Source organism: Aethalodelphis obliquidens, unplaced genomic scaffold (genome assembly GCF_003676395.1).
Source record: "Aethalodelphis obliquidens isolate GAN/ISIS:26980383/991018 unplaced genomic scaffold, ASM367639v1 scaffold57, whole genome shotgun sequence".
Lineage (NCBI taxonomy): Eukaryota > Metazoa > Chordata > Mammalia > Artiodactyla > Delphinidae > Aethalodelphis > Aethalodelphis obliquidens.
The window spans coordinates 9,828,922-9,852,180 of NW_020838001.1; the positions used below are offsets into that span (position 1 = coordinate 9,828,922).

General features: G+C 43.1%; 1 long non-coding RNA gene across 1 annotated transcript; it reads left to right on the plus strand.

Moving 5' to 3' along the window:
- The first annotated feature begins 6,620 nt into the window (after nt 1–6,620).
- LOC113609580 (uncharacterized) lies at nt 6,621–14,059 on the plus strand. Its single transcript, XR_003428693.1, has 2 exons — nt 6,621–6,670; nt 11,076–14,059. It is a non-coding gene; the product is annotated as an uncharacterized LOC113609580 (long non-coding RNA).
- Nucleotides 14,060–23,259: the final 9,200 nt, after the last annotated feature.

Below are 23,259 nucleotides of genomic sequence, written 5' to 3' on the forward strand. Positions count from 1 at the left end.
GGCCGGGATGAAAAATGACAGCTCCTAGAGGCTGAGGCAAAAGATGGTATGTGAAATGCTTCCCTGCCATTGAATTGTCGCCAGGGGGGAAATTTAAGAGTCAGTTTCTCTGGAGAGTTACTGCCGCCCCCAGCCCTGCTGCTGCTCGGCCCTCAAGAGAGAAACCTGGAATTCCTTTCTAGGAGAGCTTTCCTTTACAAATCCTGTTAATCTAAGGAGTCCTGTTTTCTCTATAAATAAGGCAACAATCCCCAGGGTGGCCTGGGCAGTATCCTCTCAATGCATATGGTATTTGGTACAAAATGGAGGTGAGGGAGTTCGTGGAAAGAAGCCGGGAAGATGTGGAAGAAAGCCAGAGAGCTTTTACTGTTGAAGAGCGTGATAGACTGTCACCCTTGAACCCAAATTATGCTGTTTGTTTGTTTGGTGGGGGCCCTTTGACAAAAGGCGCAGCATCGCACTGTTACCGACTGTGTTGATTAAGCCATGTTCATCCACTGAGCTCTTAGCCATCAAGAGCCCTGGGAGATGAGTGGGGATCACATATCTTCCTAAACATCTGCCAGGGCAGGGACGGAAGTTAAACAGTTTCCCAGATTTTCTCTCTCTTTTCCCTTCAGGATGAAATACTCCCTACCGCCAGAGGCCTAATTCTGTCTTTTCATCTAAACTGGGATCTCCACGGAGTCAGGGGTTATGTTTTATTTGTTTTTGTAATCTCAACAATCTGGCATAGAGCACCAGGCAAGGGAGGCACGAACGAGTGGATGATGGATAGATGGATGGATGGATGGATGGAGAGATAAGTGTATGGAAGGAAGGTAGGAAGAAAGAGAAAGAAGGAAGTTTGGAATGATGGGTAGATGCATGGAAAGGAAAAAGGAAGAAGGAAGGAGAGAGAGAGACAGAGAGGGAGGGAGGATGGATACATGGATGGATAGAGGGATGGTGAGTGAGTGAATACATGGATGGATGGATGGATGACAGGTAATAATAGTGAAATTTTAAATTTTTTATTTATTTATTTATTTTTGGCTGCACTGGGTGTTTGTTGCTGCACACAGGCTTTCTCTAGTTGCAGGGAGCAGAGGCTACTCTTCGTTACGGTGCGCGGGCTTCTCATTGCAGTGGCTTCTCTTGTTGCGGAGCATGGGCTGTAGGGCGCGCGGGCTTCAGTAGTTGTGGCACACGGGCTTAGCTGCTCCGCGGCATGTGGGATCTTCCCGGGCCAGGGCTCGAACCCGTGTCCCCGGCATTGGCAGGCAATTCTTAACCACTGCGCCACCAGGGAAGACCAATAATATGAACATTTTTAAGCCCTTATTATGTGCCAGGAAATTTACACAGATTATTTAATTTCATCTCCCCCACCATGTTCAATATATGGAAAAATAAGCTTCAGGAGAGCTAAGTCACAAACCCAAAATGACATAAAATTCTGCGTGACTCCTGAGTGAGCATGCTGAACCATTATATCCTGATGCTGAATATATGATGGTTAAATGAATGAATGATTTGTCTGCAGGCAGACTTTTCTTAAAGGATATACAAAAGCTAAACAAGAACAAAATTGATGTGTCCAGTGTTACCTTTTCCAGCAACAAACGGAAAGTTTTCTTCCCATTGCTTTGCAAATCAGACAATGGAGATTGGAGCATTAAGAGGAAAAAAAAAAAAAATATATATATATATATATAGTGTGGGTGTTTAAGGAGATTCCAACTTATAAGTTGTTTTGGGGCCCTTGACCATAAAAGGGCTAGAAAAACTATGGATGGAGCCGTGGTCAGAGAGCCTAGGTAGAAAGTGGATTCTTCCCCTGGTTGTCCCCATGTGACCATAGAACTCACCTGGGCTCTCCAGACCTCAGAATCCTATGGGTCCAGTGAGTAGCATGGACTGGATGATTGTGAAGTCCTTTTCCCAGACCGTTCAGTTTAAGATTTACACTCATCCTTGGCCAGGACAGGACAGAGTCCCCACTGTGCCAAAAGGCAGTGATAGGGAAGTGACTAAGCCTGAAGCCTCCGAATCAATCAGCCTGGGTGCCTGATTCTGACTCTGTGTGGCCTTAGACTGCTGATTTCACCTCTGTGCCTCAGTTTTCTCCTCTGTAAAATTAGAGTAGACATTTATATCTTATAGGGTGGTTGGGAAACATTCTCACAGTGTCTGGCCACCGGTAACCTCAATTTAATGTTAGCTCTTGTTTTCTTAAATTTTTTTTTCCTTTGGGACGTCCCTGGTGGCGCAGTGGTTAAGAATCTGCCTGCCAATGCAGGGGGCACGGGTTCAAGCCCTGGTCTGGGAAGACCCCACATGCCACGGAGCAACTAAGCCCGTGTGCCACAACTACTGAGCCTGTGCTCTAGAGCCCGCGAGCCGCAACCACTGAGCCCACGTGCCACAACTACTGAAGCCCGCGTGCCCAGAGCCTGTGCTCTGCAACAAAAGAAGGTCACCGCAATGAGAAGCCCATGCACCACAATGAAGAGTAGCCCCCACTCGCTGCAACTAGAGAAAGCCCGTGTGCAGCAGCGAAGACCCAACACAGCCAAAAATAAATAAATAAATATTAAAAAAATTTTTTTTGTTTCTATTATTCATTACAAAATTGAAGCTACATAGGTAATTCATCTTTATTTTAGAAAAAGTTATTCAAATATAGAGTTAAAGGTAAATCAAAGCGGGGGAAGTGGCAGGGGAATGCTGGTAGTGTGATGAGGAGATTGGGATTGATGTATATACACTAATATGTATAAAATGGATAACATAAGAACCTGCTGTATAAAAAAAGAAATAAAATAAAATTCAAAAACAATAAATAAATAAAGCTTACCTTTAGTGCCCCATAGGCCATTACTCTCCCCAGAAATAACCACTTTGTGTATATCCTTCTAGAATTTCTTTTTACATGAATACAATCATTCCGTGTAAAGTGTTTCTGCCACTTGCTCTTTTTACTTAGTTGTGAGACTTGGAGGGATTTCTGCAGGGTCGTCATGGATCTGCCTCACTATTTTTAATGCTGCACTGTATTTCATGGGTGGTTTGTGTTACAATTTATCTAGCTATTCTTCTATAGATGGACTTCCTCCTTTTCTTTAATTAATTTTTAGGTTCATTAATAATACATGAATATATTCTCTGCAAAAAAGCTAAAATATTCCAAATAGGACTAAAGTCCCCTTTGATGACCTGCTTGCCCATCTTCTTTTCCTCCCCTCCCCCATTAGAAACCCCAGCCATCCATTCGGAATGTAGGTTTCCACGACTTTTCCAATGCATGTCCGTAATTATGCATTGTTTTGTGTTTTCTGTGTTTTGTCTTGCAACTTGTTCTAAGTCACTCAGTAATATATGTAGAGTTTCCCAAGTCTATATAAACCTGTCTCTTTCTCTTTAACTCCCGCAGAATATTTCTTATTCTAGCTAGAGTTTGGATATATCCCATGGCTTAATAGTTTAGTTCCCTATTGATTGACATTTAGGTGGTTTCTAGTTTTTCTCTCTCAGCCCACATCCCTATCCACCAGTACCAGGGACATTCATTCATCAGCAATTTGAAAGCAGCATATGTGATACAGAGTAACCAACCGATGAAAGCCCTGTGGTCATGGGACTTTAAACTTAGTTGCTTTTAGAATCTGGCGTATTTGTTTTCCATCAGTTTAGACAATGTGACCTGGTGGGAAGAGAGAGGGCTGCAGAACCAAATAGAGTTCATTTCATCCTAGTCTTACCACCTCCAGCAAAGTTACTTCTCCTTCAGAGTTTTGATACCCTCAGCTGCACCCCTCACAGGACTATTGTGAAGGCTGACTTAAATACTGTGCGGGTCACCTGCCCCTTGGGGGACCCTCAATAGACACGGATTGTCACTGTTAAAATACAGCCCATCTCTTTCTATCTCCCAAAGGATCTGAGGTGCCTAGCTTAGACTTTCATGCTGCTTTTTTTTTTTTTCACATCTATATTGGAGTATAATTGCTTTACAATGTTATGTTAGTTTCTGCTCTACAACAAATTGAATCAGCTATATGGATACATATATCCTCAAATCCCCTCCCTCTTGAGCCTCCCTCCCACCCTCCCTATCCCATCCCTCTAAGTTGTCACAAAGCATTGAGTTGATCTCCCTGTGGCAACCTGTTTCTAAATTGACACTAAAATAACAAGCCAAAAGAAAATCTGAATATTCAGATTTCCTGCCAATTATAAATCAGCGTTATGTGGTGATGCATGACCCTCAAGAGAGAAGGACACATCTAGGAGGCTAATTCTGACGATTTCGGGCTTTCCCCACTCACCCCAACCCGATAGTTAATAGGAGCCAGGAAGAAGCCCCTGTATTTCAAGTGCCGATTCCCGCTGTACTGGCACTCCAAACATCTGAAGGAAAAACAGTTTGTTAATTGCTGTCTAGACAGTTTATTGCAGCAATAAGATCAAAACCCAGAATCCTAATGTTTGTGGTATGAATCATGCAGACTAAACAATTGTTTTATTGCACTTACAGAGAAGTTGATTTATAACATCACTGGGTAATAAAATTCCTTCATGGTTTATCCAAAATTATTTTGCTTCTTTTACACCACTCTGTGATAATTCCACCTCTCTGGGCTGTTGAAATGTGTTCTCTGTCACATGTAAAGAGCTTCTTATCCGATGTCTTGTTGTCTTCAAGGGCCAGGGGTCCATCCGTCCCGGTAAAGCCTTTGTGAGAGCAGGCAGCCTGAATGGCGCGGTTGTCATAGCTGCATCTGCCCACGCCAAGACATCTGGCAGTCCCTGAACCTGACAACCTCTTGTTTGTTGGCAAAGGCCAATTTGATGGTTTCACCCCATTGACTAGTTCCCGGATGAAATGGACAGAACCGACCAGTTCTTTGGTGCCTCTGCAACCCTGGGCTGATGCTCCCTCTGCTTGCAGCCATGTCCGCACCCTGATAGCCTGTGGAATATGAGAGAAAGAAGGAACAATCCAACCTGCATCCGTTATTGCCTCCCAAATCCCACAGCTGCCAGTGGAGCGGGGCTGCCTCCCTGAAACAGTGGCTCAGAAAGTCTAAGTGTCTCACTCAAGGTCAAATATTGGGAAGCATTTCTTTTTCAGGTTCTAAGTCCAGTGCTCTGTGACATGGGAAGCCAAGTGACTTGAGAGATTAGTATCGAATAAATTGTAATATCTTTCCTAAAGGAGATATGTCCATTTTGCTCTTCCCTTTTTTATCCCTGCCCTGAAGACAGTAAAACTCCACAGTGAGGGGCAGCTAATCTCCAAACCCCTGGAATCAAATGATAATTTCAAAAATTGATGTGAAATTCATAGGACATAAAATTAACTATTTTAAAGTGAACAATCCAGGGGCATTGCAGTATTGTGCAACCACGACCTCTATCGAATGCAAAACATTTTCGTCACTTGAGCAGAAAATCCCATATCCATTAAGCAATTGCTCTGTGTTTCCCCCTCCCACCAACCCCTGTCAACCACCAATCTGCATTCTGTCTCTATGGACTTACTATTCTGGATATCTCATATAAGGGAATCCTATAACACGTGGCTTTTTATGTCTGGCTCCTTTCACTTACTGTCATGTTTTTGAGATTCATCCACATTGTAGCATGTATCAGTACTTTATTCCTTTTTATGGCTGACTAATATTCCATTGTATTTATAGCCCTCGTTTTGTTTTGTTTGTTTGTTTAATTTTTGGCTGCGTGTGGGCTTTCTCTAGTTGCGGTGAGCGGGGGCTACTCTTCGTTGCAGTGCACAGTCTTCTCATTGCAGTGTCTTCTCTTGTTGCAGAGCACGGGCTCTAAGGCGTGCGGGCTCAGTAGTTGTGGCGCAGGGGCTTGGTTGCTCTGCGGCATGTGGGATCTTCCTGGACCAGGGATCGAACCTGTGCCCCTGCATTGGCAGGCAGATTCTTCACCACCGCGCCACCAGGGAAGCCCCCCTCATTTTGTTTATCCATTCATTATGTGATGAGAATTTAGGTTATTTACAGCTTTTGTCTGTCGTGCACTGTGCTGCTATGCACATGTGTGTACACATATTTGAGTGCCTGTTTTCAATCCTTTTGAGTATTGTACCTAGAAACAGAACTGCTGGATCACATAGTAATTCTATGCTTAGTTTTTGGGGAACCACCAAACTATTTTTCAGAGTGACTGAACCACTCTGCATCCCCACCAGGGATGCATATGAGTTTTCAATTTTTCCACATCCTTGTCAACACTTATTATATTCCATTTTTATTTTTGTGGGTTTTTTTGCAAAGACAGCTGTCCTACTGGGTATGAAGTGGTATCCTGTTGTGGTTTTCATTTCCATTTCCCTACTGACTAATGCTGTTGGGCATTTTTTCATGTGCTTGATGGCCATTTTGTATATCTTCTTTGGAAACGTCCTTTGCCCATATTTGTCTTTTTGTTGTTGAATTGTAAGCGTTTCTTTTTTGTTTTTTTTTTTGCGGTACGCGGGCCTCTCACCGTTGTGGCCTCTCCCGTTGCAGAGCACAGGCTCCGGACGCGCAGGGTCAGCAGCCATGGCTCACGGGCCCAGCCGCTCTGCGGCGTGTGGGATCTTCCCGGACCTAGGCACGAACCTGTGTCCCCTGCATCGGCAGGCGGACTCTCAACCACTGCGCCACCAGGGAAGCCCGTAAGTTTTTTTTTAATATATTTTAGATACTAGACCCTTATCAGAAATAGGATTTGCAATTATTTTTTCCCACTCAGTGAGTTTTCTTTTTCTTTTCTTTTTTTTTTTTTATTTTACCATTTAACAATAAGGAAAATTTATTGTATCACATTAACAGAGTGTGCCAAGTTAAGATGGCTCAAAAATGACTAATTTAGGGCTTCCCTGGTGGCGCAGTGGTTGAGGGTCCGCCTGCCGATGCAGGGGACACGGGTTCGTGCCCCTGTCCGGGAAGATCCCACATACCGTGCAGCGGCTGGGCCCGTGAGCCATGGCCGCTGAGCCTGCGCATCCGGAGCCTGTGCTCCACAACGGGAGAGGCCACAACCGTGAGAGGCCTGCGTACCGCAAAAAAACAAAAAAAGACTAATTTAGTATCTGAACAATGGATTAAAGATCCAGGTTTCTCTTCTCTTTCCATTCTGACGTCATATGTGTCTACTCTGCTCTTGGTGGCTCACCTCACGATTGCCCAGTGTTCTAGAGCCGCCCTTGTTCTAGAAATCACATGCAAACATGATGACGTCTAGAAGAAATATATTTCTTTTGTGAGTCTCTAAGCAAGAATCTCTGTTACAGAAGCACCCATTCCCAGCTGAAGTCACCTCATCCCTCCTTAGGCAGGATTTCATGACATGCCCAGGCCTAAACCAGTCACGGAGGAGGCCGTCAGGACTTGGAGTTGTCTTTTTCTAGATGCTGTCCTTTGATGCACAAAGTTTTACATTTTGATGATGTCCAAATTTATTCTGTCTTTTGTTGTTCATGCTTTCTGTGTCACATGTAAGAATCCATTGTCAAATCCAAGGTCATGTTTTCTCCCACAGTTGTTAGGGTTTAGCTTCTGTGTTTAGGTCACTACGTCATTTTGGGTTAATTTTTGTATGTGGTGTGAGGGAAAGGTCCATCTGTTTGGATATAGATTGCCAGATGTCCCAGCACAGATACTAAATTTTGTGGGTACTCTTCAGGTGTGATTTTCAAAGGCACCTGTGAAGCCTGGAAAGGTTGAAGGACACCTCCTCCTGTGCTCTGTGATTCACAATCCCATTCTCCCCCACTACAGGTCGTGACCTTTGCAGGCCACTTCACCTCAGAGCCTTCGTTGCCTTAGCTATGAAAGGGAATTATACTAACAGCATATTCCTCCTGGGATTTCCTGGAGCCCCCAGTAAGAGTAGGTGCAACGTGCTTGGTGTGATAACTGAGACATGTTGGACAAAGATAGATAATTATTACTCATTCTTAGTATTAATAATTACATTATCAATAATTATATTATAACTGTTATTTAATTCCTACCACTGTTATCAAGGTGATGTGTTGAAAGGACCTTTGTCCTTTGAAATTCCAAACGCTGTTGCCTGCTAGTAATATGGAGAAGAAGTCTGAATTATCTTCCTGAAGGGAACTTGCTGGTTTTTCTGGAATAATCTATTGAAATTACAAAATACAAGGTCAAAAAGAAAGAAGAGGTGAGGCATCACTTCTTCTTAGCTTCACATATGCTTCCTTGCCCTTCATGATACAAATGGAGACTTGGCCAAACCTGGTCCCCTCCACATTCCCTGCTGCCAGCTCTGCCGTCATCTTTAGATGTTCTGGAGAGCATGTGTGGGAAATAATATAAACCGTCAAACTTTCAGAGACAAACATGGGAGAAAATCTTCAGGATCTAGGTGTAGGCAAAGAGTTCTTAGACTTGACACCAAAAGCACAACCCATAAAAGGAAAAAATGATAAATTGGGCATCATTATAAGTAAAGGCTGGGCTTCCCTGGTGGCGCAGTGGTTGAGAGTCCGCCTGCCGATGCAGGGGACACGGGTTCGTGCCCCGGTCCAGGAAGATCCCACATGCCGCGGAGCAGCTGGGCCTGTGAGCCATGGCCGCCGAGCCTGCGCGTCCGGAGCCTGTGCTCCACAACGGGAGAGGCCGCAACAGTGAGAGGCCCGCGTACCACAAAAAAAAAAAAAAAAAAAAAAAGGCTTTTGCTTTGTAAAAGACCTTATTAAGAGGATGAAAAGACAAGCTAGAGCCTGTAGAAAATATTTGCAAATCACATACCTGACAGTAGTATCCAATGTGAAGGCTCTCTGTGGTGGTGGAATATATAAGGAACTCTCAAAACTCAACACTAACATAAACATACCAGTTAGAAAATGGGCAGAAGACAGAGATTTCACCAAAGAGGATATACAGAGGACTAACATGCACATGAAAGATATTCAACATTTTTAGGTATCAGGAAAATGCAAAATAAGATCACAAGTAAATATCACTACTCACCTATGGGAATGGCCAAAAAAACAACAACAGCAAGGAAAAAAAACCACGTACCGAATGCCAGTGAGTGAGGAGAAACTAGTTCACCCATACAGTGCTGGTAGGAATGTCAGAAGTTACAGCCGCTTCAGAAAACTAGTTCGGCAGTTTCTTGAAAAACTAAACATGCAACCACAATATGTCCCAGCAAGGCACTCCTGGCATTTATCCCAGAGAAATGAAAACTTTTGTTCATACAAAAACCTGTACCTGAATGTTCATAGCCGCTTTATTCACTATAGGCCCAGATGTGCCTCAGCAGGTAAATGGTTAAACTGGTACATCCCTTCTGTGGAACAGGACCCAACACTGAAAGGAGCAAGCTCTTGATACAATCAACAACCTGGATGAACCTCCAGAGGATTATATGCATGAAAAAAGCCAATCTCAAAAGTTACATACTATATAATTCCATTTACTTCATGTCCTTGAAATGACAAGACTGTAGCAATGTAGAACAGGTCAGAGGTTGCCTGGGGTTAAGGAGGTGGTCGGGGGAGTTTCCTGGTGGTCCAGTGGTTAAGAATCCGCCTTCCAATGCAGGGGACGCAGGTTCAATCACTGATTGGGGAACAAAGGTCCCACATGCCACGGGGCAACTAAGCCCACGCGCCACAACTACTGAACCTGCACGCTCTGGAGCCCATGAGCCACAACTAGAGAAGCCTGAGCGCCACAGCGAAGAGCCTGTGTGCCACAACGAAACACAAAGATCCTGCATGCCACAACGAAGATCCCGCGTACTGCAGCTAAGACCCAATGCAACCAAATAAATAAATAAAAATAAAAAAAAGGAGGGGGTCAGGCGGGAGGAAAGTGGGTGTGGCTATAAAACGACAACATACAGGATCCTTGTCAGAACAGATGGAAACGTTCTGTATCTCGACTGTATCAATGTCGACATCCTGGCTGTGATAATTATACTAAAATTTTGTAAGATGTTACCATTATGGGAAGTACTTGGGCTCTCTCTCTCTCTTTTTTTTTTTTTTTTTTTTTGGCGGTACGCGGGCCTCTCACTGCTGTGGCCTCTCCCGTTGCGGAGCACAGTCTCCGGACGCACAGTCTCAGTGGCCATGGGTCACGGGCCCAGCCGCTCCACGGCATGTGGGATCCTCCCGGACCGGGGCACGAACCCGTGTCCCCGGCATCGGCAGGCGGACTCTCAACCACTGTGCCGCCAGGGAAGCTCTGGGCTCTCTTTATATTAATTCTTGCAACTGTATATGAATCTACACATATCTCAAAACTGAAGGTTTGTTTAAAAAACATGTAAAATATATAAATTTATATAAATATATACTATATAAATATATTTAAAAATACATATAGTAATGAATCTTATTGAATTGTGTTTATATGTCGAAAATGATCTAATATTGGCACTTTCGTATGGTTCAACCTAATATTTTTTTCCACTCAACTGAATTGGTAGCATCCAAAACACGGTTTGGCAACTCACTTTTTCATTTCACTCCACCACGGATAGAATATTCCATATCAGTCCAAACACAGATGCCTCCAGCTGCAGAAATACAATGCCATGTTATAGGTGACCATAACTTATTTTGACAGTTTCCTCTAATGGACATTTTGGTTGTTTCCATTATTTAGCTTTTACATACAATGTTGTCATGTATTTCCTTGAACATATATCATTTGTCATGTGTTGAATAGAGGGTCTGTAGGATAAATTTCCAGCAGAATAATTACTAGGTCAAAGGATATGTACATCTTTTCTTTTAGTAAATGTTTCCAAATACACCCCCAAAGAGGTTGAACCAATGTTTACTCCCAGCCTCCCACCCACCAAGGCCATCTATGAGAGCCCCCGGCCCCATGCTTTGCAAAGACAGTGTTATCAAACTTTCATATCTGCTAATCTGATAAATGAAAAAAAAAGATATCTCATAATTTATATTTGCATTTTTCTTATATGCCTAGGTCAAGAATCTTCTCTTATACAGCCTACTAACCTAATCCACAGAATTCATTTGCAATCTCCTGAAGGGATTTTGTTTTATATTTCTCTTTATCGCATAGAGTATTTGCATACAGTGGAAGATTAAGAAATACTTGAAGATTAATTGTCACACCTGGAGCCAAACTCCTACCCCCCTCTGAGCCTGCCCCTCACCTCCTGAGGCTACAAGGACAGAATGACAAGGAGAAATCAGAAATGTGCCTTAAGATGAATAGCAAATGGAACTGGACAGCAGGTGGGGTCAGATTCACTAGAAAGCCAAGTGTTGCTTTGCCTAAATTTTCAGGGATATTTTTATAGGCTTCTGGGGCACTAGATTGAAGAGCCCACAGAGCTTTGCACCAGCTAAAGAAAATACAGAATTCATAAATGGGTACAAAATGTATCATGATGCTAACCGGCACCTGCCACTGACCTGGACGTAGTTTTTAGGAGTCTTTCAATCCCAAGAGCAAAAGATTCTGTTCTTAACAAAATCGATAATTGCACATTTAATTTTTGAACATTTCAAAAATTAAATGTATATATATTATATGTGTATTATAGATAGATAGATAAATTTACAGAGCTGTTATTACACCTGGTCATTAACACAAACGAGACATTCATTGAAACGCTAACATTCATTGCAAAGGTATTTACATGAATTTACAAATGCCCTGGACCTCTCTTGATCTAGAAGAAAATAGCAGAAGCTTCTTATTTTGAAAAATGCGTGGAACTCAGGCTGATAAGAAACCTTTCATGCATTCATGAATGCTAACTAGGAAGATAGTTGCGAACATTCCAGATGTTTATTCCTGTCTCTCTCTCTCACCTCCCCCCCTTGCGTGCTCCTTGATAACCAAGATGGAACTTGGAAAGCTCTTTTATGAAGCTGTCCCATTGTATGCTAAGTTATGGTGGGCTCCAGACTGATCCCCTGACAAAAGTCCTTTGTTTGGGGATTCCCTCTATAAACTGGGACTCAGTGAATTATGCTGCTTCTAGGAAGCTTTCCGCGGCTGATTATATTTACCTAAGCAAGCATTATTTTCTGTCTTGTTCTCTTCTTTTTCTCAAGCATAATTCAGATCTCAGGAAAGCATGAGAAATATAAGGCACTTGCTAGCCAAACAACGAGGTATTTCCGGCTCCTCTACTCTGAAAATGATTGAGGCGTTTTTCGTAACAAGCATGTGCCGCTTTTTAAAAAATTGTATTTTTCGATAGAATGTTTCCCCTGAGTACTAGGTTTGTGGGCTACGAAGTAGATGAAACGTCCTGATTTGGACATATTTTCCTTGTCTGCTGTTTCTGTTCACTTTTAGTTTTACTTAGTGTTATTTCCACAGTTGAGGGGTGGGGAAAAGAAGCATGAAAACAGCTATTTCCTATTCATCATTTTAATCCTAGAATAAGATCTTTATTGTTTTTTAAATGAGATGGGGGGATGGTTTAAGAGGAAGATTACAAAGATTTTTATTTGGGGTACTCTCTTTAAAGAAAACTAGTGGGACCTTTAAGAAAAAAGGTCGAGTCACATAAAATGAGAGAAGCAAAGGACAAAATGGTAATAAAGGGGGGGGCATTGGGGGATGTGCGTGTTCCGTTAGGACGGGGACGGTCTCTCTTCTTCCATGCAAAGCAGCCTTCTTTTCGTGAGAAACCAACTCCCTGGGTTATTAGATTCACAATGAGTTCCCCAGATGTAGTTCCCAGGAGTAAGGATTCTCAGAGGAATAAAGAGAACCCTAGAGGCTTCTGTTTGTTTTGTTTTGTTCTTGTTTTAGTAAAGTTTTGGCGAGGTAATGCTTCCAAGTGGTTCAGAAATCACAAGAGTATAACAAACAGTGAAAAGTCTCTCTTAACTGCTGTTCTGCAGTCACCTGTTTGCCTTCTCAGAGTCAACCCCTTCTAGTTTATTTGGTGCGTTATAATATCGGGAGATGTATTGTGCGTGCATCAGCAAATATAAACATATATTCCTTTTCCAACTTTCCTTACACAGCGTTAACGTACCTTACAGATTGTTTGGCACTTTCTCCCATGGACGACACGTTGATCTTGGCCATTGTTTCATCTCAGTACACAGAGCGCTCATCAATCTTTTCTATGGCTGCATACTGTTCCACTGTAAATGTACCTTAACCTATTTAACCGTCCCCAGTTGATGGGCGTTTAGGTCGCCTTTGATCTCTTGCTATTACAAACAGTGCTGCCTTGGCTCATCTTGATGGGACGTCATTTCACACATGTGTGAGTAATTCTGCAGGGGCGGCCCTCCAAGTGGAAATGGTGGGTCAAAGAGTTTGTTATTAGCCCGTGGGTGGAGAGGGAAGACTTGAGATGTTCGTTGTTATTTATAGGGCTAGGTTTTCATGCCTTCTTTTTTTCCCTACCTTAATATTTACATTTAGGTTACCCAAATAATACATGAACACGTTCTCCCTGTAGCTTAAACCAATAAACAAACAATCCAGAAGGATACATGGTAAAATGTGAAAGTCCCCTTTGAATTCTCAACGCCCTACCCTTCACCTCCACATTCTCCTTCTCAAAAGCAATTCCCCTTCTCAGAGTTAACCACTGTGAGATAGTGCACGTAATTCCAGACCTGTCTATGCATTTACATTTCGATTCACATACCTATTTCTGTGTAGGTCCAGATAGATAGAATACACAAATAGGTGTTCATATGGGTATATATAAATAGAAAAGCTTACCATAGTGCTTGTGAAACTTTTACGTGCTGAAAACTCACCTATGGATTTTGTTAAAATGCAGGATCTGCGGGAATTCCCTGGCGGTGCAGTGGTTAGGACCCGGCGCTTTCACTGCTGGGCCGGGTTCAGTCCCTGGTCAGGGAACTAAGATCCTACAAGCTGCGTGGTGTAGCCAAAAAAGAGGGGAAAAAAAAAGGCAGGATCTAATTCAGTGTGTCTGGGGTGAGAGCTGAGCTTCCCCGTTTCTAACAGTCTCCTAGATGCTGCTGATACTGCTGAATTTGGGTATCTTTTTGGTTTTTATTTGTTTTGTTTTTCTATAAATGAAAGCATACCTACTTATTGTTTTGGAAGTCACATTTTTTCCTGGCCAGGCCATTTGGGAAGGTAACACGGTTAAGGCCTTGCGAACCTAATGAACGGTGTATACGTATTGATACTATCAACTTTTATGAAAGAAACCCCATTTTATTTATTTATTTATTTATTTTTGCGTTACGCAGGCCTCTCACTGCTATGGCCTCTCCCGTTGCGGAGCACAGGCTCCAGACGCGCAGGCCCAGCGGCCATGGCCCATGGGCCCAGCCGCTCCGCGGCATGTGGGATCCTCCCGGACCGGGGCACGAACCCGTGTCCCCCGCATCGGCAGGTGGACTCCCAACCACTGCGCCACCAGGTAAGCCCAGAAAACCCATTTTAATTGATTTTTCAACCTGGGAAGCCTCTGAGACCTTCCTAAATTGATTCCATTGAATTCCAAGCATCAGTGGTGGTAATAGAAGCAGTTTTGTTTTATTTTGTTTTGTTTTTTTTTTTTGAAGCAGTTTTCATTTGCTGATGAAAGTAAGCTTCAAATGACTTGAGAATTGTTTCTGATCGGTTCATTCTTGTATCTTGGCCCAGATAGTGTGTCTTTTGAGAATGCAACAGACACAAAGAGAGGAAATGCTAGTTTCTGGACATCATTCATGTCACTGGCCAAAACCACTTTCCACTGGGCATTTTAATTAGCATAGAGAAAACCAAAGAGGACCACAGAGTCTTTCTTCAACGAATAGACTCCTATGTCATTTCTCACCCATGCAAGGGAGGGGCGGATGGTTTGCATTTGGGAAGGTCACTGGAAGGTCGCTGCAGGATCTACAGTTGTTCTAGTTGCTTTAGCCGGAGGCCAGGGATCCCTCAGTCCTCTGCTCACCCCTGCTGTGCTCTATCGCCAAACCTCCATGCTACAACAGGAACCCATCCGTCTGCACCTCCATCGATCCCACCACTGTCTCAGCTATAGATTGGCAGGGACTTCCTCACTGGTCTTCCATCCACTCCTTTTTTTTTTTTTTTTTTTTTTGGCCACACCGCACGGCATGAGGGATCTTAGTTCCCCAACCAGGGATGGAACCCGTGCCCCCTGCAGTGGAAACGTGGAGTCTTAACCACTGGAGCGCCTGGGAAGATCCTTCCCATCCACTCTTACTTCCTCCAGTGGGTTCTCCAACTGCAGCCAGGGTGGACTTGACTGAACGCAAAATGAATGAATTCCCTATGTAAGACCCCAAAGACGTGCCCCACCAGGGCTTGTAGACTGACCTCAAGGCCTTTCCCAAGTAGAACTCCCTCTTCCTCTCCAGCCTCATCACTGGACCCTCCTCCTTGCTCAGCATCCTCCAGGACCAAGGGCTTCAGTTCCTTTTACTCGCCCAGCTACCTACAGACCATGCTGTTCCCTCTGCCTGGAATGCTTTTCTTCACCCAGTTACCTCATCCTATAGGTTTCAATTCAAAGTTCCCTTCCTCAAAGAAGCTGCCTTGGACTAACCCACTCCCCCAGTAGCACCCTGCACCTCTTCTTCATACCAATTATGCCAGTGTGCAGTGGTATCTCTCTAAATATTTGAGAGCGATTACTTAATTGAAATCCGTCTCCCTCCAATAGACTATGGGTTCCATGAGGATGGGAACCATGTCCACTTTTGTTCATTGGTGTGTCTCAGTGCTAACCACAGGGCTTGGCTTATAGTAGATGGTCACGTAATAATTCTGTTGTTCGAAGGAAGGGAGGAGGGAGGACTCATGGCACATCGGCTGTTATTATTGCTGTGGACACTCTAGCTAAAGTGACTTGGTGAAGATTCTGAGAAAGGAGGTAACGGTTTGGGGCAGATTGAGTTGAGATGGTGGAAGGGACCAGAAAGCTCAGCTAAAATGTTTCTTTGCGGCTGGACCAAAAGGAAGGATGGTGGGCAATGCTGGCATCTCAGGCTCACCTGGATTAGCACTTGACAGGGAGAAGGAACAGCCCCTGCCTGCATTTCAAGGCAATATCTTGACCTCCTGTCCACACATCAGGAAGTAAGAGTCAACCAGTCTCAACCAACCTTAAGTAACAATGTGTAGCAGGGAAGGGCACCCACCCGGGGGCTATTTGGATCCACACCAAGGTCAAATCTTATCTTGGCCACAGTCTTCTTTAACTTTGCAACCTCTCCCAGGTTACACACCAACCGTGCGTGCCCTCAGCCTGGAAAGATGGTGACAGTCAAGGGTCTCACTTTACGGGGTGCAGCATAGATTAGAGTGGTCCATGCATCTATAGCACCAGGCATTGGTAAGCACTCAGGAAGTGGGATGTCCCATTGTCTGAACCAGTCGTGAGCCACAAAGAACAGCCTGGGGAAGCAGAGTGAAAAACCAACCAAGGCAAAACTGCACATGAGGTCATTTAGTACCTCCGAAGGGAAGGGTTGGCAAAACTTCTGTTTCTAACAGAACCAACTGACCACCATAATATAGAGCCCTAAAATATGAAGACTTGATCGTTTGTTCAGCTTTTTTTTTTTTTTCTCCCTATTTATTTGTTTTGTTCTCTGCTATATCCTCAGTGCCTAGAACAGTGCCTGGCATGTGTAGAGTTGAGGATGGAGCAAGGGAGGCCCCTTACCTTGGATGCTCTAGGCACCCTCTTTGCCTCACCCTAGTCCCCACCCTGGCCTGGCATATGGTGGATGCTCAATAAATAGCTGTCAGATGAATGAATCCAGGTATGTGGAAACAGCCAGATCTTTGAGTTGACCTCTTCTCCCAGGTGTTTTGACCTCAGGTTTGAGCAGCCTCAGGCTAACTTGATGAGTTTCTCTGATCCTTGCCTCCCAGGAAACAGACATGATGGTCAGGAAAACATCAGTGATAATACTGATATTCAGCCTTTCTGGAGCCCCCCATCTCTGTCCTCTACAGTTCTTCCCAGAACACTTGAAGGAGTTATATTTGTTTTTAATGCACCAGGACTGTGAAGTAGGTCATGTAGGCAAGTGGGAGAAGAGACAGAGAAAACTGCTTGACCTCCTTGATGAAGATAATTTCCGTGTAGATAAGGCAATAGGAGGGTCATCAATGTTTTCATCCTGCTCCAACCTGCTTGCCATCTAATTTAGTTCTACAGTTAACCTTTACATCAGAAGCAGGGTTATGCTGTTATAAAATGTTGGGACATATTGCCTTTGCATTCCTGAATGTTTTCCTTCATTTCCTATTGTTTATTTAAAATTGTTTTTTGCATCGCAATTTTTTAAGTTTTATTTATTTGTTTATTTATTTATTTATTTGGCTGTGCCGGGTCTTAGTTGCAGCAGGCGGGCTCCTTAGTTGCAGCTCGTGGGCTTCTTAGTTGTGGCATGCAAACTCTTAGTTGCAGCATGCATGTGGGACCTAGTTCCCTGACCAGGAATCGAACCCTGGGTCCCCTGCATTGGGAGCGCGAGTCTTAACCACTGTGCAGCCAGGGAAGTCCCTGCATCACGTTTTTAAAAAACTTTAAAATTTATATCCCCACGGAAGATTTTTTTTTTTTTTTCGGTACGCGGGCCTCTCACTGTTGTGGCCTCTCCCATTGCAGAGCACAGGCTCCGGACGCGCAGGCTCAGCGGCCATGGCTCACGGGCCCACACGCTCCGCGGCATGTGGGATCCTCCCGGACCAGGGCACAAACCCGTGTCCCCTGCATCGGCAGGCGGACTCTCAACCACTGCACCACTAGGGAAGCCCACCACAGAAGATTTTTTAAAAATAATTCAAATTGTTGAGTAGGTAATACAGTCATATGATCCAAAACCTGAAAAGAATGGGCAAAATGGAAAGAGCTCCCCACCCCCACCCAACTCTTGTTCCTCCTCCACCCAGGTCCCCTCCCATCATTTCTTATAGATTTTTGCAAAATATCTCTGTGCAAATACAAATATGGATTCTTATTTTCCTCTGTTTCTTTTACATATGATAGCAGACTGTACACATTTTTTTCCCCCTGCAGCTTGCTTTCTTCCTCTTGATCACATTATCTTGAAGATCATTTCATATCTCTTCCTAGGAGCTTCCTCATTCTTTGAAAGGACCACATTATAATGTACATAAATGTATACTGTATATAAGGAATATAAGGTAAAAACTCGGCATCTGTTCCCAGCCCCAGTTCTTACTGTCTGGAGTTTTTAACTCACCACTATTAATAGTTTGTGGTTCTTTTTTTTTTTTTGAAGTATAGTTGATTTACGATATTATATTAAATTGTGTACAACATAGTGATTTGATAGTTTTACAGATTATACTCCATTTCAAGCTATTATAAAATATAAGCTATATTCCCTGTGCCGTACGTGACATCCTTATATCTCATTTATTTTATACCTTGTAGTTTATACCTCTTAATGCCCTTGCCCTATCTTGCCCTCCCCCACCCCTTTCCACACTGGTAACCACTAATTTGTTCTCTGTATCTGTGAGTCAGTTTCTATTTTGTTATATCCATTCTTTTTTTATTTTTTAGATTCCACATATAAATGAAAATATACAGTATTTGTCTTTCTCTGACTTATTTTATGAAGCATAATACCCTCTCAGTCCATCCATGTTATTGCAAATGGCAAATTTTCACTCTTTTATGGCTGAGTAATATTCCATTGTATATATATATATACCACATCTTCTTCATCCGTTTATATGTTGATGGACACTTAGTTGCTTCCATATCTTGGCTATTGTAAATCTGTGGCTGTTCCTCTAGACCTTTTTGCATTCCAAATATATTCCAATAATTTGAGAATATTTTTGTAAACATTGTATTGGAAATATTAATTTTTCTGAAACTTCTTAAACATAATAATATGTCTTGGGCATTTTCCCCCTATCTTTATCTATAGTTTTAACTCTTTTTAACTTGGCTTTATTTTTTGATAGTGCATAGTATTCCACAGTATAACTGAAACACACTTTCTTTAACCCTTCTTCAATCGATCTGGCCAAAGATTTTAAATAATTTATTTCACAAGGAATAAAATTTTCAGCATATTATGAAGGATAAGTACAATATGAAAAAGGAGAAATTCTCTGCAGCAGTCATGAGGAAGGAATCACACTTAGTATCATCAATAGAGCTGAAAATGATAAGGATAATACCTTAACCAAGGGATGAGGTTAACCGTCACAAATCCTAGGACTCATTCACAACACAAAGGCCTCAATAAGAAGTACTAAGAATACACTACTATGTGTAAAATAGATAACTAATGAGAACCTACTGTATAGCACAGGAAACTCTACTCAGTGCTCTGTGGTGGCCTAAATGGGAAGGAAATCCCAAAAGGAGGGGATAGATGTATACGTATAGCTGATTCACTTTGCTGTACAGCAGAAACTAACACAACATTGTAAAGCAATTACACTCCAATAAAAAAAAAAAAAGAAGCAGCAGCACTGAGAAAGACACATCACTTCTGTAGTATCCTTGCCAAAACTGCGTAGCATCTAATTATGAGAAAACATAAGATAATCTCAAATTAAGGGGCGTTTTACAAAATAACTGATGAGAATTCTTCAAAAGTGTCAAAGTTATGAAAGACAAGGAAAGATCAAGGAACTGTCACAGCTGCCATACGGGATCCTGAAACAGAGAGAATAAACCATCAATGGGAAAACTATTGAAATTTGAAAAATGTCTGTAGTTCAGTTAATAGTGTTGTACCAATGTTAATTTCCTAGTTTTGATCATTGCAGAGTGGTTATATAAAATATTAACATTAACAAGAGGGAAAAGTGGTGAAAAGTATAGAGGAATCTTTGTAATATTTTGCAAAACATTATTTATATAAATCAAACATACACAAAACAATACTGTATATGCGTATACATACATATGTGTATATTTAAAGATATACAACATAAATAGAAGATACAGAAAGTGGATTTGAAGGACTCATTTTAAATACACAAGGGTGGCTGTACATGACAGAAAAGGAAATGGGATTGGAGATGGAGATGAAGGGGAAAATTGTAAAATAATCTGTAAAGGGCACCAATATTCTACTTCTGTATATTGGTCCTATGGCTATCCTTGTACATGTATGAAATTACATACACACATCCATATGTACAAAATTATACACACACTGCCCCATACTCACCAACCCAGAGCATTGCTTATAATCACAAAGTACTAGAAACAGCCTAAATACTTAGGTAGAGGTTAAGGGTTCTGACAACCTTCATCATGGTCCATCCATATGGTGAAATACTATGCAGCCATTAAAAAGAAGGTTGTAAATCTATAGGTGGGGCTATGGAATAAACTCCAAAATATACTGTTAAACAAACAAAAAAAACCAAGTAAGAGAGTGTGTAAACAGAAAGGCATGTGTGTGAACATATGCATGGTTGTTGCCTGTGCATGAATTCTCACTCTCAAAAAAGACACAGAGAAACTGATCCCAGAGGGACCTGGGGCAGGGAGAATGGAGTGGCTGGGAGAGAGGGTAAGCGAGAGGAGAACTTCTATCCCCATCACCACCTTTTGAGCCTTTTAAATTTGCTAACACATTCATGCATTGATTACATAAATAAATAATTTTAGGGACTCCCTCGTGGTGCAGTGGTTAAGAATCCACCTGCCAATGCAGGAGACACAGGTTCGATCCCTGGGCCTGGAAGATCCCACATGCCACGGAGCAACTAAGCCCTTGCGCCACAACTACTGAAGCCCACGCACCTAGAGCCCATGCTCCGCAACAAGAGAAGCCACTGCAATGAGAAGCCCACGCACCTCAACAAACAGTAGCCCCTGCTCACTGCAACTAAAGGAAGCCCACGTGCAGCAATGAAGACCCAATGCAGCCATAAATAAATACATTTATTATTTTTTTAAATAAATAATTTTAGAAGCATCTTCTTGCGCTGAATGGAGGCATGTGATGCATTCCACTGTGTGCCCTGGATTCCTCAGAATAAATCCAAAGGCTCAGTGATAAAATGCAGACGATGATACCGATGTGCATTTTCTTTCTTTCACTAGAGCATCCTTGGAAGAGCTCAGGCTCTGGAGCCCCCACTCCTGCTCAGTTAGCTTTGTGACCTTCAGCAAATCATCACACTCCTGTGCCCCAGTTTCCTCATCTGTGAAATGGAGACAATAGCGTGACCTTCCAGGTAGTGGTGTCGGGACGCTGAAATGAGATTGTGCACTGGCAGCTTTTAGAACTGGCCTGGCACAGAGCACCCTCCTAACGGCGCCACCTCTTCGTGTTTCAACACAGATGACTTCAGGAATCCAAAGCACTGAGCATTAGGAGAAAGAAAAAAATATGCCTAATTCCAGAGATTGTTCCAGAATCTGCTGGTGGTGGGGGGTGCCCTGGGCTCCCCCTCCTCGTCTCCGCGTGCTTTAAATAAAGAACCGAAGTCTCTGGGTTTCTGCCTGAGGCCATCGGGCCAGGGCAAATCTGGGCCATTCATTCTCCCTCTTTCAGCCTGTTCCTGTGTTTACACTACCCTGTTTAGTTTAATGCACATCCCAAGATTACCCCTAATACACATTCTCAGAAATGTTTATGGAAATTCTTTATAAGCAAACGGCTTTATTTCCCTTGAGTAGCTGCAGATACAAAGCAGCGGTCACTTTTTTTTTATTGACGGGCTTTAAACACCTCGCAACGCTCCCAGCCTCCACCCCGAGTGGATCTGTCACCCCAGCCCACCCACGCTTTACATCGTGCGATACCGCAGTTCTCAGGAGCCGATGCGTGCCCATTCTAGACTGGTCCCGGCTTCCCAGCCCCTAGCCATCTTTCCAAAGCAAGAATCCTGACAGCTCTTTCAGACAGCTGATTGCTTCCTCCGCTGCTGGTTTTGTTCGGGCGGGGGTTGGGGGGGGGGAAGAGGTAGCAGAGAAAGGCCTATCATTTTGTACTGGTTTCCCCTCCCCCTCCCCACACAGGTTTACTCGGTGCCTATTAGGCGCCAGGCGCTGTTCTAGGCTCTGGTGGTTCAGCCATGAGCAAGGGAGTTCTCAGCTATTAGACAGAGAAATTACATTCTGATGACAGAGGCAGACCATAAATAAACAAGTATAGACATGTGGTGACTCCTGAGGGTAAGTGCTATGAGGAAAGTACTATAAAATGATACAATTCAGTGGAGGGAGCAGAAGAGCCAACATCATCAGGAAAGGGTGGCCAAGGAAGACCTCTGTGAAGAGGCCATATTTGAGCAGAAGCCGGAACGGAGTGGGGAGGAAGCCAAAATTCTAGGAAGGGCATTCTAGGTGACAGGAATAGCAAGTGCAAAGGGCCTGAAGCTGGATCTCCTTGTTGTATTAGAGGAAGAACAAGAAGGCCCGTGTGGCTGGAATGTAGTGAACAAGGAGGAGAGTTGTAGGGACTCGTGAGGGAGAGGCAGGCAGAGGCCAGCTCATTAGGGCCTGGGAAGCCAGAGCAAGGAGTGGTAGAGTTTATTCTAATTTTAGTGGGAAATCATCAAGAGTTTTGAGAAGGAAAAGACATGATGGAGCCATGTGTTTTTTTTTAGTTAATTTTATTGGAGTAGAGTTGATTTACAGTGCTGTGTTAGTTTCTGCTGTATAGCAGAGTGAATCAGTTATACATGTACATATATCCACTCTTTAAAATTTTTATTTATTTATCTTTAAAAATAAATTTATTTTTAAAAATAAATCTATTTATTTATTTATCTATTTATTTTTGGCTGCGTTGGGTCTTCGTTGCTGCGTGCGGGCTTTCTCTAGTTGCGGCGAGCGGGGGCTACTCTTTGTTGCGGTGCGTGGGCTTCTCATTGTCGTGGCTTCTTTTGCTGCGGAGCACGGGCTCTAGGCGCGCGGGCTTCAGTAGTTGTGGCACGCGGGCTTCAGCAGTTGTGGCACACGGGCTTAGTTGCTCCGTGGCATGTGGGATCTTCCCAGACCAGGGCCTGAACCCATGTCCCCTGCATTGGCAGGTAGATTCTTAGCCACTGCGCCACCAGGGAAGTCCTGTCCACTCTTTTTTAGATTCTTTTCCCATATAGGTCATTACAGAGTATTGAGTAGTGTTCCCTGTGCTATACAATAAGTTCTTATTAGTTATTTATTTTTTATATAGTAGTGTATATATGTCAATCCCAGTCTCCCAATTTATCCCTCCCCCCCTTCCCCCCTTGGTAACCATAGTTTGTTTTCTACATCTGTGACTGTATTTCTGTTTTGTAAATAAGTTCACCTGTACCA